This window comes from Lissotriton helveticus, chromosome 3_1 (genome assembly GCF_964261635.1).
Source record: "Lissotriton helveticus chromosome 3_1, aLisHel1.1, whole genome shotgun sequence".
Classification (NCBI taxonomy): domain Eukaryota; kingdom Metazoa; phylum Chordata; class Amphibia; order Caudata; family Salamandridae; genus Lissotriton; species Lissotriton helveticus.
The window spans coordinates 1,268,492,662-1,268,507,589 of NC_136061.1; the positions used below are offsets into that span (position 1 = coordinate 1,268,492,662).

The following is a 14,928-nucleotide window of genomic DNA, read 5'->3' on the forward strand; positions in this document are numbered from 1 at the left end:
GTCCTTGATCTTGAACATATAAACCAAGGCTTTAAACTTGGTACAGCTTGGTACACCTTTAGGAGGGACAGCATTTTGCTTTGCCAGTTGTAGTTTTGTATATATTTGTAATTTTTCGACTCCGTCTGATGGTTGGCTTGTGGGAAAACCTATGCTCGATACACAAGACCTGAGTTTATGATGACATGCCAATGATTAAGGCTAAAGGACTGAATAGTTGACTGGGAAAAGTTGTGTCTTGACACCATAGATATGATTAGTTGTTATAAAAGGTGATGACAAAGGCAACAGGCCTGATTTATTTATGGGGTTTGTCCCTACAACTCCCCCCTTCCACCTCTAAGATAAACCCTAGGGAGTAGATGATTCACTGTGCTTGCTATTTCTTGTTTTAGCTGTTTTGACCGGGGTTGTATATTATCTTTTCAATTGTAAATGTGTCCACATTTGTAATTGTATAACTGTATGCATAATGGTTGCCATCTTATGCACACTTCATAGGAGTATGTTTATGGTATCAAACCAATGATGAAAGCTGCACGTCTTATTGGTTAATTGGGAAAATGTTTGTCATATTTCTTTAGCTTAACCAGTTTATTATGAAAGTACATAGCCAGTTCATTAGGGCCGACATACTTTTGAAACACATGCGTTAAAAGCAATAGACTTTAAGAATGGATTGTTATTGTACTGTACTAGAGCCTGCAGACAGGTGTTTTGTTATACAGAATCTCACACATTACCTAGTCTGCAAGGGTTTTGGTGTTGGTGACCCATTCAAACAAACTGTAGGCATAGAAGATATTAATATGATCATCCTTGTTAGGCCCTTCAATTATCTTGAAAACTGTAATTTTGTACATATTTGTAGTTTTGTTACTGTGTACCTGATGATTTCCTTGTGGCAAAGTTTATGTCCATACTGTAAGTCACAATGGTTATGGTGACAAACCAGTGATACAGGTTATAGGCCTGATTGGTTCATTGTGACTTTGTTTCAGACTGGTTGGTTTATTATGAAAAACGACAATAATGACACTAGGTATAAAACACATGGTAAAGCCAATTGGCCTTAAAGCACGGATTGTTATTGCACAGCGTTCAAGCCTGCACATGTATGTTGTTACATGAAATCTCAGATTGCTTTTATAAGCAAGGATTTTGGCATTGATTAACCCCTTGTATTACAACATTAGTGGTAGATGATTTGCTCTATAAGAATTTTTGCTAACATCTCTCCAGAAGGCCTAAAAGGCTTAGCTGTGTACCAGTATACCGTGATAAAAAAAATTGAAAAATGCACATATCTATTTATATAAATAGAGAGGCTTTGTGTCAGCCCTCTTCTGCCCTTGTAATGTATGAAAGTCATTTGCACTCTTTTACTATCTATGACTGCGTACATCTTGTGGGAATGGGTTAGCCCAGCCATTTACGCTCTTCTTTGATGGATGGCCTTTGTCTGATCATATGTGAACATACACTTGAAAATGAGTGTGCTTCTATTAATTTACTTATCCTCCTTTTTATTTTATTTTTTTAGAGCTTCCTGCAGCCCCTCAGATAATGTTAACTGGCAGGCTGCTTGCTGCTCATTTCGCCTGGAGTAGTCTGCATCATGCGCAGCCACTGCCTCTAAACCATGCAATCATTATGGATTGGTATTGTTCATAGTGTATTATTTATCATTCTAAGAAGGCCAAAACGGTGGTTCTACGAGTGACGGCAAAGCCGGAATTTTAAAACAATGATACACTATGTTCAATAAACGCCGTTGCAATGCAGCCACACATGGCTATGCTTGATTTTATTATTGCAGATATATACCTGCCATGTTTATGCGGCAGCATGCATTTTTTTCAATGTTAACATTTTTGTGCATATGCTGTTGAGTTTGTTTGCATGTTTCATTGTGTTTGCATAAGTTGGTGAATTTGAAAATCAGTTAGTAGGTGGATGAATAAATGTGCAAGAATGAGTTGTGTGTGTTGGTTTGTTGATTGCCTAAATCTGTCAATGCCTGAAGAGTTACTTTTCATTTATAAGCCCAACATGTTGGCATTGCTAATGCTTGTGGTTTCTCTTGAAACGCCTAATTCTTTATCTCAATTTTAAGCTTGGTTGGAGGACCACTGTTCAGAGTTTTTTTTAGACTGCCATGTTTGTGCGTCATATCTCTGCATGATGGTATCAGAAAGGGAGCCCCTTTCTAGTATTCTTAAAAGGTCAAGCAGTGAATTTCACCCCCACGTTGGTTGTGCCTCAGACAACCAGCAGATCAAGCCTTTTAAACACACTAAATTAAGAGTACAACAAACATAGGCCTGAGTGGTTTCTTTAGGTATGTTTACATTTGTAGCAGAAAGTGCTTTATTCTGCACTGCTACGATATATTGTAGGAACGTTGAAGACTGTTATTTCTGTAGGTGTTCAATCAACTTCCTCGTATGCGTGGGGCAGTTTTTATCAGAGCACAAGCTCTGCATTGAATCCTGGTCTTCCAGTCTGGGTGACATGTGTTGAGGTATAAGTAACCTTACAGCTCAAACCCTCCTAGTTGTAGGCTGCCATCTAAAGTAGTAGTCCTGGGCGGCCTCAGCTATGTGACCTCTGACTGATAAACAACGAGCAACCTCCTGTCTGAATTTTTAAAAGTATAAACAAATCTGTTATGAGTTGAACCGCACATTTAATTTTTATTCATGTTTTCATCTAACACTTTTTATGAAATAGAAGTATTAGCCCTATCTGTATGTTTTGTAGTTAGATGTTTGTTATTGTCTTTTACTGTGTCTTTTTGATGTTGTTTTATAGGGAATGACTCCAAATTTCAACTGCTCCCCCCATATTATTGAGTCTGTTAAATCTCTAGGAATCACTCTAGAAAGGCACCTGAACAAGCAGAATGATATCAACAACCAGACACTAGATGAGACTACTAAGGAATCTTAAACCATTCCTTCCACAGGAAGACTTCAAATGGACGGTGCATGCTCTAGTATTGCCAGAGCTAGACTACTGTAGTTCCACACTCTGTGGTCTCCCCAAACAAAGCTTGGCCCCACTTAATGTCGCAGCCAGATTGGTTACTGGTACTAAAAGAAATTATCACATATCCCCAGCCTTAAAATTCCTAAGCTGTCTACCTTACGAAGCTAGAATACAAAAAAAAGATTGCTTGCATGACTCACAAAGCCCTGCTCTTCAAGACCCCCCACCTATCTGAATCACAAATTAGAATTATCAGGGGGTGGTCGTCCTTCTCGAAGTGCAAACTCATTACTCTTGAAACCACAGGTCTTCCACAAAAAGTGAACGAGTAACAGAGCTTTCTCTTGCATGGCCCATAAGATTTGGAACTCCCTTCCACTGGAAGTACATTGAATCCCTTCATCGCTTCTTTAAAAAAAGAAGTGAAAAAAATCTTAATGCTGAAGTTCCTGCCCTAAAGTCCTTGGCTCAACTGCTTCAATACTGCCCTCCTCTCTGCTGCTATGACTGTCTATTACACAATTGTACTCCTGGGATTAGCAATGTTAGATGGCCATTACACATCTTTGTATGGCGTTTACAGAATGTTTTTCTCCCTTTACCTGATCGTTATTCTTTACACGTGTGCAATCCGGTGATTAATGGTGTTGGCAGAATATGATCGTTCTGTTACTGTTTACATTGCCTTTTCCTCTCAATTAATGGTTCCGTCCACATTGCTTTTTCCTCTCAATTAATGGTCCCGTCCATACTCATTCTTAAGTGCTCTGCATCACGCCATTATATTGCTCACGTCTTGAACCTATGTGCATTAATTGCTCTTGTCCCACTTTTTGTACCCTACCTACTCCAACTGTGAAGTACTCTGATACCCTCCTGGGTCATGTTTGCGCTATACAAAACGTTATAAGTATACAAATAAATAAAATGACTGTTTAGCTTTCAGGATTTGTTTCATTAATCAGCTTCACTTTTTCGTTTGAGTAGCCAGTGGCTTTTTGTACGTCATGGGACCTTAACTTTCCAGTCCATTCTACCTGGTTGAGAATCTGTGGTGCAGCGAGGTTGTCACCTCCTTTTCTAGTGAGGACAAAAGTATACTGTCCATCGGGTAGTTATATATGGTTGAGGCTTTGCCTCGATTTTTTCACTAGTTATTTCTTTCCACTCATGGCAAATTATATTGGGGCACTCTGGGATACCTGGCAGACGGGGACTAAATGGCATAGCCTTTTCTGATGGTGGGTTATCTTTGGGGTAACATTAAAGCACATCTCCTCCATACCTTCATGTTTCTCTAAAGGACAGAGCCGTTGGCCCTTTTGATGCTCAACTGCATGTGCAGTGCCACACCTCGACCCTAGTTGAGTTTGCTTTTTCTGTTAGATTAAGTATGTTTGGTGTAGCCTTTGCTAGGCATGGTACTTTTTGGAATAGGAAATATGTATTTTCATAAATAAGAATGCAATTGTGCTTAGTAATATGTGGCCTTCTCTCACTTGTCTGACTGGTGCCTGCATCACTCCGTGTCATTTCACGGTCTTGCTCTGGCACCCAGGCTGCAGCCTTTGCTTTATCAACACACTCAACCCTCCCTGCACCTCAGACCACCAGGATGGCATTGATAAAGATAAGATCACGAAGAGGATCTCTGTTTCCTGGGAGGAGAATGTACCTGACAACTTACACAACAACTCCAGGTAACCTATTTTGGGTGGCCAAGTTGCTTTCAAGTATGCTTGCAAGGCTTGGCCTGTATATCGCCTGTGCGGTTGTGGCCTGGTAGAGGCCCATCCTAAAGTGACTTCTAGCAACACTGCGTGCAAACCATAAAAGGCTATCTGCCCATGCTTCAGGGAACATTGGAGAAGCTCAGGGTTTCATACTTGGAGTTCCCAGTGTGATTGTGTGCTCCAGTACAGATCGCTGTATTTCTTTAAAATATACGCTCTTTGTGGTACACTTGCTCCAGTGTTGTCTCTCTTCCTTCCAGTGGAGCAAACAAAAGCATTAGGTTGTTAGCAGTCTCGACCCCATAACTTTTGTGGTTTGTTCAGAACACTTCCCCGCCTGCAGTAGAAGGTGTGGTGTGAGTTAGGCTGCCCAGAAGAGAACGAGAGAGTGCTATAGAATACCTATTAGTTCTCCGGATTGCTTTGAATTAATTAATAAAAATAATCGCAAAATTATATTTCACAGTGCACATAAAAGTACCTATAAATGTGGCTAACAAGGACCCCCTGAACAGTAAATTGTTCAATTCCTAGGACAGGGAAAACTGAATGAAGCAAGCAACAATTCCTAGGCAATCTCACATAGTCAAGGAAACAAGCATGTCAGGGAGAATTAACGAAACAAAAGTGTATAAAAAACATTCACTTTAATAATTTGTTTAAAACTATTTTGTTAAAAATTGTGTATACAACACAATACAAAATATATATCAGACATTATAATCACAACATTTAATTAGACCAAGAAAAGAGAAATAAATGAAACAAAATAGTGGCAATATCTATAAATTATATATATATATATATATATATATATATATATATATATATATTATATATATTTTTTTTCACTGAGTTTTATATAGTGCAACCTTGACCAGGGACTAGGTATCGGAGTACTTTACATAGCACCAGTTGCCTTACATGAGGACACATTAATTTATTTTTGTTAGGCAGGGGGAGATTAGGTGGTTTGCCCAGGATCACAGGATGTTAAGCGTCCTTGCCGAGACTCGAACCCAGTTCCCCAGATTCGAGGTCGACCGCCCGTTAGGCCAACTCCTCTTGTTAAACAGAAGAATTGATGTTGGTTCTGGTTTTCATCATATTGATTTTTTTAATTATTTTTAAAAAACTTTTTTGTTAAAAAGTTTTGTTTATATATTGTATTTGATTCTGAAATGTAATGCTGGAGCAGGAGCTCTGTATGGGGTTTTGGGGCGTCCATGGTTCTCCATGTGGCTGTCCTTTTTAAAAGATTTTGTGCGGTTGCTTTTCCTCTGTGAGAGAGCAGAGTAGATTATCTTGGGATTGAGTTTTAGTGTTGGTTTAGATTATGTGGGTGGATTGCAGGCAAAGTGGGAAAGGGGAACATGCAGCTAAGTTGTTGTTTGATTGCGAATTTAGGCAAGAAAATTTTATTTTTTTACTAATATGTGGTTACGCTTTGAATCATAGAAGTAAAGTGGTTTTGTCGGGAACCAAATTGCTTTCTTATTTATTGAATACAAACCTATCTATATATGTATACAGAATTGCTTATGCAAATATTTTTTGTCGTTCACAATTAATGAAAGGAGAAAACAAATAAAACAAAGGAAAACACCAAAGTCGTGAGCAAATCAAGTATTATATTAAGAAAGAAATGGGGGGGGGGGAGGGGAGTAAACACTTTTTTTGTTAAAAGGAATAACTTTTTTTCTTTTTATTCTTTTTTTACATTTTCTGGTATGTAAATGACAATACAGGGCTGCCAAAGACAATAAACAGAATGATTCGGCGCAGGTGCTGAAGTGACACAGTGCAAGGGAAGTGTTGGTTTAGAGACGGCTGAAAGATTTGGTTAAAAGTTCTACTACTGTTAATATCGTTGCACTGTGTGTTAGTTTCTCTGCAGCAGACGCAAAAACTCTGTTGTCTGAAAGAGTCATGTCTGCTCCATTTCTGAGTCTCCTAGACAAGATAGGAAAGGAATGTGTGGGTAGGAGGCTTCGCCGGCCTTGCGCCGCACATAGCTTCTAATGGTTCCATATACATTAGTGAGGAGACAAGATGCATAGTGTTTTCTGAAGGGCCTTGATTAATAAAAATGAACACCAAGCAGCTATGGGAGGGAAGGGATGTATATGATCTCTTTTAGAGCTGTTCCACTCTTTACCGTTTAGAGTTGAGATACTTAGAAAGGGTTTTGAGCTTCCCACTCTGTGGAGTTTTGGTCTGAAACCTGCAGTAAACTAATCTGGGTGTGAACGAACAGAGTAGGAGCCTCCCACTCACCAAAATGCTATGTTTGCTATGTCTGATGGTGTTGAAATCAAAGCCTCGGATTTTCCTCAGCAAATACATGTCTTGAAGGCTACTACCTTTTAAATTAAAGAGCAGGAACGGACCACAAACATGAGCCAGAGCAAGCAGTTGGGATTGTATGTGAAATGGGGATAACAGAGCCCAGGCTTTTGTGTGTTCTCAGAAGACAGACCACGGCTGTTGAACCCACCAGGAAGGCTATAAATGCAGGTGGTGCAGAACTTGGAAGCAGAGGGTAGACTGCTTGGCCTGGTTATGACTACCAGTGCTGAAAGTTGTTTCTCAAAGCAGATAAGCCAGAGCTGATCTCCTGGTGCCACCCGCCCCACCCCCAGACTCAACATGGCACAGAAAATACACTTTTTGGGAAGCAGATCTGTGAAGCTGGGAATTGGCTCCTGCCTGGTCCTGGTGACTGACGCACAGACCCAGCCCGTGCGCCCTGATTAAAGGCAAGTAATATTGTGGGACTTGAAGTTATGCTGTGCTCCTGAGTTCGAGTTCTCGCTGGTGGAACATGGAAGCCTGCAGCATAAGCGGGTGCTGATCAAGCTGTCTTCCTTATAGGAAAAGGGAGCATATGGTATATGGGGTTGTTGTTGGTTCGAGCTGTCTGAATGGGGGATACGAGACCCTGCAATATTTCTTTCTCATATTATAGTAGGAGGTTGTGCTATAGAGGGGGTACTGGTATAAGCCCATTGCCTGATGGACCAATGGGAACTTGCAGCCTTAATCTTCACACTCCAGCTATGAGAAAACTTTGCCTTGTCTGGCTTCCTCTTAACAGTTCTTCATTAAGAGTTATTGGAAAAATTAAAGTTCCTTGTCTTTTTTTTTTTAACCTCCCTCTTCGCTATTTTCAAATGTTGGCATTTATACCTTACTGGGGTGTCCTGTGGTTGTACCTTGTTGCCTCAATATGGTGTCTTTGAGGTTGATTCTGCTTTGTAAATATTTAGAATTGAGCCGCCCTTGAACGTCATTTTGGGTATGAGTTATGTGGTCCTACTTTCATTATGATTGCGTTCTGGTGTCGGGAAATCGCACCAGAACAAATCAGCACATTACACTGAGGCCAGCCAGGATCCCGGAGCCAGTTGATTAATAGCCGCCGGGTTTAGTGGTGTGACGCAAATTGATGAGGCCCCCTGCAGAATGTGATGAGGGCCCCTGAGACTTCAACACGCCCCAGCTATGTATAGGCTGTAGGCTGAATGGGACTCGCACTGGGCTGGGGGGTCCCCCCTGTGCTGCTGGGGGCTGTTATGCCCCGTGCTGGACCCAGGGTCCGGATGGATCCCACAGCATTTCCAGTGTTGATCCTTCAATTTATGGTCTGGCTTGGCAGTTAAGCGAACGCCAGACTTTTATGCGAGTATCACAAGGAGAGGGGTTTTGTTGGGATCCAGGAGTAAATATTTTGATTGGGCAGAAGTTGTGTGCTTCTGCAAAAAGAGTGCCTGCCCTTCACACAGTTGTGATCATTTTGTCCATTTATCCAACTGTCTGTGCATGCATCTTTACAGGTACACACATACCATTGCAATGCTATTAAAGTGACTTAGATAATTAGATAATGTATGCGTTTTTTCTCTGGCAGCAGCGGAAGTGGGAGGAGGGCAGTCATTAATGTTCTTTGATTTTAAGGTCTGGCTGACAGTGCATCCATAAGCCAGACCTATTGGCATTGCCAGTGCTTGTTTTGTTTCGTTTTACAGGGTTGCTTCTCTTCTTCTCTCTCCCCGGCTGGATGTATGTGAAGCGCTCTGATACCTATGGGTCTAGCTAGCGCTATACAAAACTTTAAAAATAAATAAAAATAATTGCTACCCCACCTCTTTGCCTAATGTTGTCCTCGCGCTTAAATCCTCCATCTTTGCACTGTGTTCCTCTATTCCATAAAAAAATCATTACAAACATGAGCAAACTACAATATCCCTGCTGAGTATAGGATTGAGCAATATTTTTTATGTATTTGCTAATTCTGGGCGCTTCCAGCTGCAGTCTCGGTTATAGTCCTTTTCCTTCGACCCTCATCAGCAAGAAGGAAGCTTTTGGGGTGGTTTGAATGGGACAAAGGGTCAGTGATGTCACCAGTGGAGATGGGGGGGGGGGGGCGTGATGTCTCCGGCTCGCTACCCTGCCATGTTGGTGACTCATCATTCAAGAGCACTAGCGGAGTGGCAAAGGCAAACCTGTTGTTCAGTAACCCCTTATCCAATGACAATGCGGTTCAGGGTTGGCAGTGTACGAGCATGATAGGCTGAGAGTTGGGGGCTCTGCGTTTATCCAGTACAACCCTCAAGCAGGCAATGCTGGGTAGGTTAGGTAATATGTGACAGCTACTGGCCGAGAGTCCGAGGCAGTGCTGTTACCCGCAACAGTCCCTACCACATGCTGAATAGGGTGGGGTAGGTAATGTGTGACCACTACTTGCTGATAGTCGGATGCACTGCTGCTTTCTGGCCCAGCTGCTACCACGGGCTGCGTAGGGTAGGATAGGTAATGTGGGACCACTACGGGCCAAGAGTCAGAGGACTTGCTGTTATCTGGTACAGTTTCTACCGCAGGTGGGGTAGGGTAGGTCATGTGTCACTACTCCTGGCCGAGAGTCGGAGGCACTGCTGCTTTCTGGTACAGCCGCTACCACAGGCTGGGTAGGGGAGATAAAGTATGACCATTACTGGCCGAGGGTGGCAGGGCTGCTCTCTAGTAAACACCTACTAGCAGGTGATGCTGTAAGGGGTTTAGACACTTAACGGACTGTCCGGTCCCCATTCCCAGAACTGTCATGCTCTATGTATGTGGTGACCTTTTCCAGGTTGTCTGGTTGTTGAGGATGTCGTGCAGCACCCTTGCTTCTGTGCGACCTGGCAGCAAGGAGAGCAAGGAGTGAGTTTCCTTTTCACTCTGATGAGTTGTTCTGTGGGACTGTGGTCGAGCGAACTGGACAGTGCACACTCAATCTTTCTAATTTTCCTAGAGCCAGTACCCAGAGTCGTCACGTTCTTCTGTTATTACCCTTTTCCAGTCGTTAATAGTGCAGTTTGTATCCAGAATATGCGTCATCAACACCGAAACATTTCAACAGGTAATTCAAAAGAAGAAAAAATAAGTGTCATGGCTTAGAAGCGAGATGGTTCCGCTAGCAATATATTTTTTCTCTAATGTATTATGTAGATTCCTTACACGAACCCTCTTTCAGGGCGTTAAATTGTGACGTTTCGCGAAAGACTGTTAGGAGGGCTGACCCTCAGAACCTAATGTGACAGCCATCCTTGGGGTGGTCGTAGAGGTGGGACACAGGGCTGTCGATTACCCCTCGGGATCCCAAGATGCCGCAGTCTGCTCTCATCTTGGTTGTGCAGGAGCGATCAGCCGTACCCCGTGCTCGGCGCGCTGCAGCAGGAGTATGCACATGGCGCTGCTAGGAGTGGTTTCCGCTCTAGAGTAGGTCGTTGGGGGAGCCGAGTTTATCTCTGTGTCCCTGGCAGACCTGCGGCAGCACTCTCACTCGGTGGCTTCTCCCCCGCACGCCTCTCTCCCGGCGCGTGGATCCGCCTAGTACTCGCCACTTTATCCTTGGCTGTGCTTTGGCACAGATCGGACTCTGTATTCAGACAGCGTCTGGCGGTAAACAGGACCTCTGTGGTCTGGGCGAGGCAGACAAAAAATACCCTGTGAGCCAGCTGAGCTGCATGGCTTTAACATTCCGAGCAAGGAAATGGCATTTGGCCTCTGGGGCTGCCACGAGAGGAGCAGGCGAAGGAGCAGGGATGGCACAGAGCTGTGAAATCCAATCAAAAAATCACAAATCTGCAGTTCTCGGTCACATCCTCCTTCAGCTCACATCCCCACAGGTCGCATTTTCTCATTTCATTTGTCTCTCGCATGGCCTCTCTTACTCCTCGTCTGGAGCCATCTTTCTGCGTAACAACCTGTCTCTTAAATTGGCTTCTCTCGTGGGGCCCGCCATTCTCTCTTTTCATCTTTAGGAAGGGGGCATCTAATGACTGATGTCACAGACTAGACCTTAAAACTCACCAAGGCCGTGTGAAATTCTTGTTGGTGAGGTGGTTCTGGGGAGAACCAGCTGGATTTTGAGTATTTAACTGGTTGTTCCAGCCTCAATAAGTAGTGTCCGAAGACGGAGCAGACTAAGGCATCCACTGCAGGGATCTTTGCTTGACCCCATGTTCACAGGTTCGGATTACACTAGTGCCCGACTCGGCCTCCTTCTCCCTAGGTCAGTATAATGAGTACAATTTGAGTTGGGTAAGAGTAAACATGTGTTGTCTAGCGCCCCGTTGGGATGGATGGATGTGCGCTTTACAGGCCATGTCTGTGTTGCAGTGTGGCTAGGTAGGGCGCCGGGCTGACGTGCATGGGGTAGTGTGAATGAGCTGTGCAGTCACTCACACCAGTAACCTCTCCCCTGCCTCCTCCCTCCGCCGTGGGACAGGGTGAAGCTGTTCTTTGTTCCGGAGGCTGTCAGCCAGAGAGGAGATGTGAGAGAGGTTTCTACTTCCCCTCGCGGGTGGAGGCGAGGGAAGTGGTGCATCGGGGAGGGCCTGCAGTGCTCTACACTTGGCAGCCAGAACCCGTGTAATGGAAACCCGACTTTTTCGCTTCGGTTTCCTTTGTGTCAGAGTGTGGACTGTGCCCTCCTGCCTCCATTTTGTTCATTCGCCCTCCGCTCGCCTCTCTTCTGTGAAGTGGACTCGAGTCTTCCTCTCAGAGCCAGCAGTACACCTAGAGAGTGGTTTAGCCCATAGTCGTTGGCGGCTACTACCGCCAGGTACTGTAACGGTTGTTGGAAGGTTGGAATCGATTACAGGGAGAGACATTTTCTCTATGCCCATCGGACAAGGATGTTACTGATCTTTGTACTAAAATGTGAGCTGTGTTAATGTGTGTTGCACTTGCGAGGCCTGCCCTCAAGTGTCCTGCGCCCTATTTGTAAACGCATTGGCCCTCTTGCCACTGTATACATCCACAATCTACCAAGCAACCACAACAAACTAAGTTGCCTTTTCCACGGCAGCCAAGAAGCGCTTTGGAGGCTCGTCGGGGTGTGAGGTGCTATACAAATGCGACAAACACTGCCCGTTCTTTGTTTCCATCTTGCGGGTCTAGTTACTTGTGTGTACTAGAGTTCTGGATCAACACCGTTCAGGTCCAGATCACCATTTGGTGTTTTTGTAGGTCTGCTGTTGCTGGTGTCATGCGTACTGCTTCTTTTCAGCTAGTTGTGTCTTTTACTGCGGAGATTGTTTCAAAGCCGCGAAGTACGAGTGCCAGAAAGCCGCGAATGAAATGTGCAGCTCATGAACTGGCCTGCTGATGAGGAACAGGCCACTGACACAGCCGAGCGTGGAATCCGGGGTTCACAGCCAAACTAGGGGCATCACACCACACAGAGGTGGCCGAGCGAGGAGCTCAGGTAGAGACAGTCAGAAAGGCAGGCGAGTCTGCTCTTGTGACTCCCTGCCGGGCCCCTCCCTCTGTGAGTTGTGTTTTGGCACACCCGCAGGTCAAGAGATCGAGGGCCTTGCTGGTGGATGTGGTTGGCCGGCCACTGCCACCCCGCCCTTCCTGCGAGCCGGTTGGGGCTGGTCTGAAGTGGATGGGGTGGGTGTCAGCAGATAAGCTCTGGCATATGTTTGAGGTTGACTCTGAGGTATGCCGAGTGGCAGTTGAGTTCTTGTTTTAGGAACCGGTAAAAGTCTAGCGGAGCGTGATTGCTGATTGGCCCTGACGGCGGTGCGCTCGCCTCCCCAGGAACCTGCTTCTGATTGGCTGCCTTGCTTTGTGTCTGTGTGCTGACTGATTGCCTGGAGAGTGAGGCCTGGCGAATGATTACCTGCAAGCCACTGTGGTGCCGAGTGCTCTCCATGAACTCATTCGGGCTCTTTGTTTTTTTGCAGATTATTTAACGAACTCGACCCGAAGTATTGGAGCGCTTTACATGAGCAGTAGCTACCTTACACAAGGACACATTCATTTTTCGGTAGGCACAGGGAGATTAAGTGAGTTGCCAAGGATCGGGCCACAACAACCTCTCTTTAGCGGTTTCGCGTTACGAGCTTAATAAACTACCGTGCCTGCTGCAAGTGAACGGTCCATTCACCTGTAGGCTCTAAGTGCAGTGCCCCTGGTTTACTATCTGATGGGCTCTGAGAGAACGGTCCGCTCACTCGTATGCCGAGCGAAAGGTTCTCAGGCTGGGAGACTGAGAACAGTCTGCTGGCTAGTGGACGAGACGAGAGAGTGAGTAGTCCCGCTGTCCGAGTGAAACAACCCCGGCCTGGTGGGCTGTGGAGAAGGATGAGCCGCTGGCTGATAGACCTTGAGAGAATGGCTTCCTGGTTATCGAGATGTTTAGAAGGAAAGTGCAAGGAATTCTCTGCTCTGTTTGGTTGTAGATAAGAAACGTTTTTTTGTTTATTGCGAAAACCTGGCCTGTTGTGTGTTTGGCGGGTAACAACGCGGTCAGTGTGCGGTGGGAAGGAGCTTCTGCAGTGGGAGGGTGTGTACAAAGTAAGGTGTAAAGATGAAAGGACTCAAGCGTGTGTGTTTGTTACACAGCCATTCCTCCTTTCCAAAAGTCGGGCTCCTTCCTAGGTTTTTCTGAAAATTGCATTGGCGGGACGTGACTCCTGGAGTCTATGCGGGTCTGTCCCTCGTCGTAGGAGGCACTTGAAAGAAGAATCGGCGCCTTGTTGCCGTTCAGGTCCCTAGTGCTTTCCAGTCTTGAATACAATACCAGCAGTGGAGCTCCCCCTGGAGGATTCTACAGCTTATTACCTACGACCCTCCTGCTTTTGCCATTGTTTGCGCAAATCTCGTTCTGTAGTCTATTGTTTCTTTACTTTTATTTGACAGAATTTTTCAAACTTACTAATTTTCACGTTAATTATCAAGCCAAGCTGTCTTTGCCGGATTTAAGGTAAGTTTTTGCTAGGTATTAATTAACAATATAGCTGTCTGTCGACTTTTGTTACTAATTCTTCAAAGACCGCATAATGAGCCTTGTCTCAACACAGAGGAGTATTACTCCTCTGGCCGATTCGTAACCTGTCCAATCCATATGAAGTGCTTGCATTGTAACACATGGGCCAATTTTACATTGAACAAATACACTCAGTCATCACAGCTTCAATTCTGTGTCTCATGCATACATTGTTGATGGAAATGAGTATTTTTTTTATGTCCTTTACTTTAGTGACCAGTTTTGTTTTTATCTGTACTCGAGTGTGAGGCATTGCCTCCTCCCCACACACACTTTTGTTCCCGGACCAATATAATTATCACCGCTGCCATGACGGTCACCTTCATCAGTAACACTACCCCCAGTACTACCACACCACCACCACCAACCCACAGCATTTGTTGTTGTCGGGTTTGAATGCTTTACCTCATAAAAACAAGGCATATTGATTTTACCAGTGCTTGTTTTTGTTATTTTTCAGCCTATCTATCGGTTCCCAAAACCAGAAACTATATGCCAACCTACATATGGAAGGAAGGAAGGATCCTTTCTTGTCAACATACAAAGTTTCCCTGAAAATGATCCATATTTATCAGTTTGACTTTTGATGAAACCCTAACTCTACCCAGCATGGTATGATACAGGAACTCGAGCCTCCCAACAATCCAGGTCTCTGCTTCCTGGCCTTCTCATCTTCTTTTAAGGACCGTATACTCCAGTTTTTTCTGGGACCTTTTCTAATTTTCCCTTTCCGTTCTCTACTGAAATCTACTCATAAGTTTGTTTCTTTAAACTTATAGTCTGACCTCAAGAAGATAACTAACTATTCAAAAACAACTCGGCATATTCATTATCTTAGCTAGCCACTTAATGCAAATGTGTTTTTGTATACAGTAACACAGC

The 14,928-nt window shown here is 44.3% G+C and overlaps 1 protein-coding gene across 2 annotated transcripts in view; it reads left to right on the forward strand.

Moving 5' to 3' along the window:
• Nucleotides 1-14,928, forward strand: part of AHDC1 (AT-hook DNA binding motif containing 1) — a 363,715-nt gene that overhangs the window by 108,567 nt on the left and 240,220 nt on the right. The gene's annotated exons all lie outside the window — the stretch shown is intronic.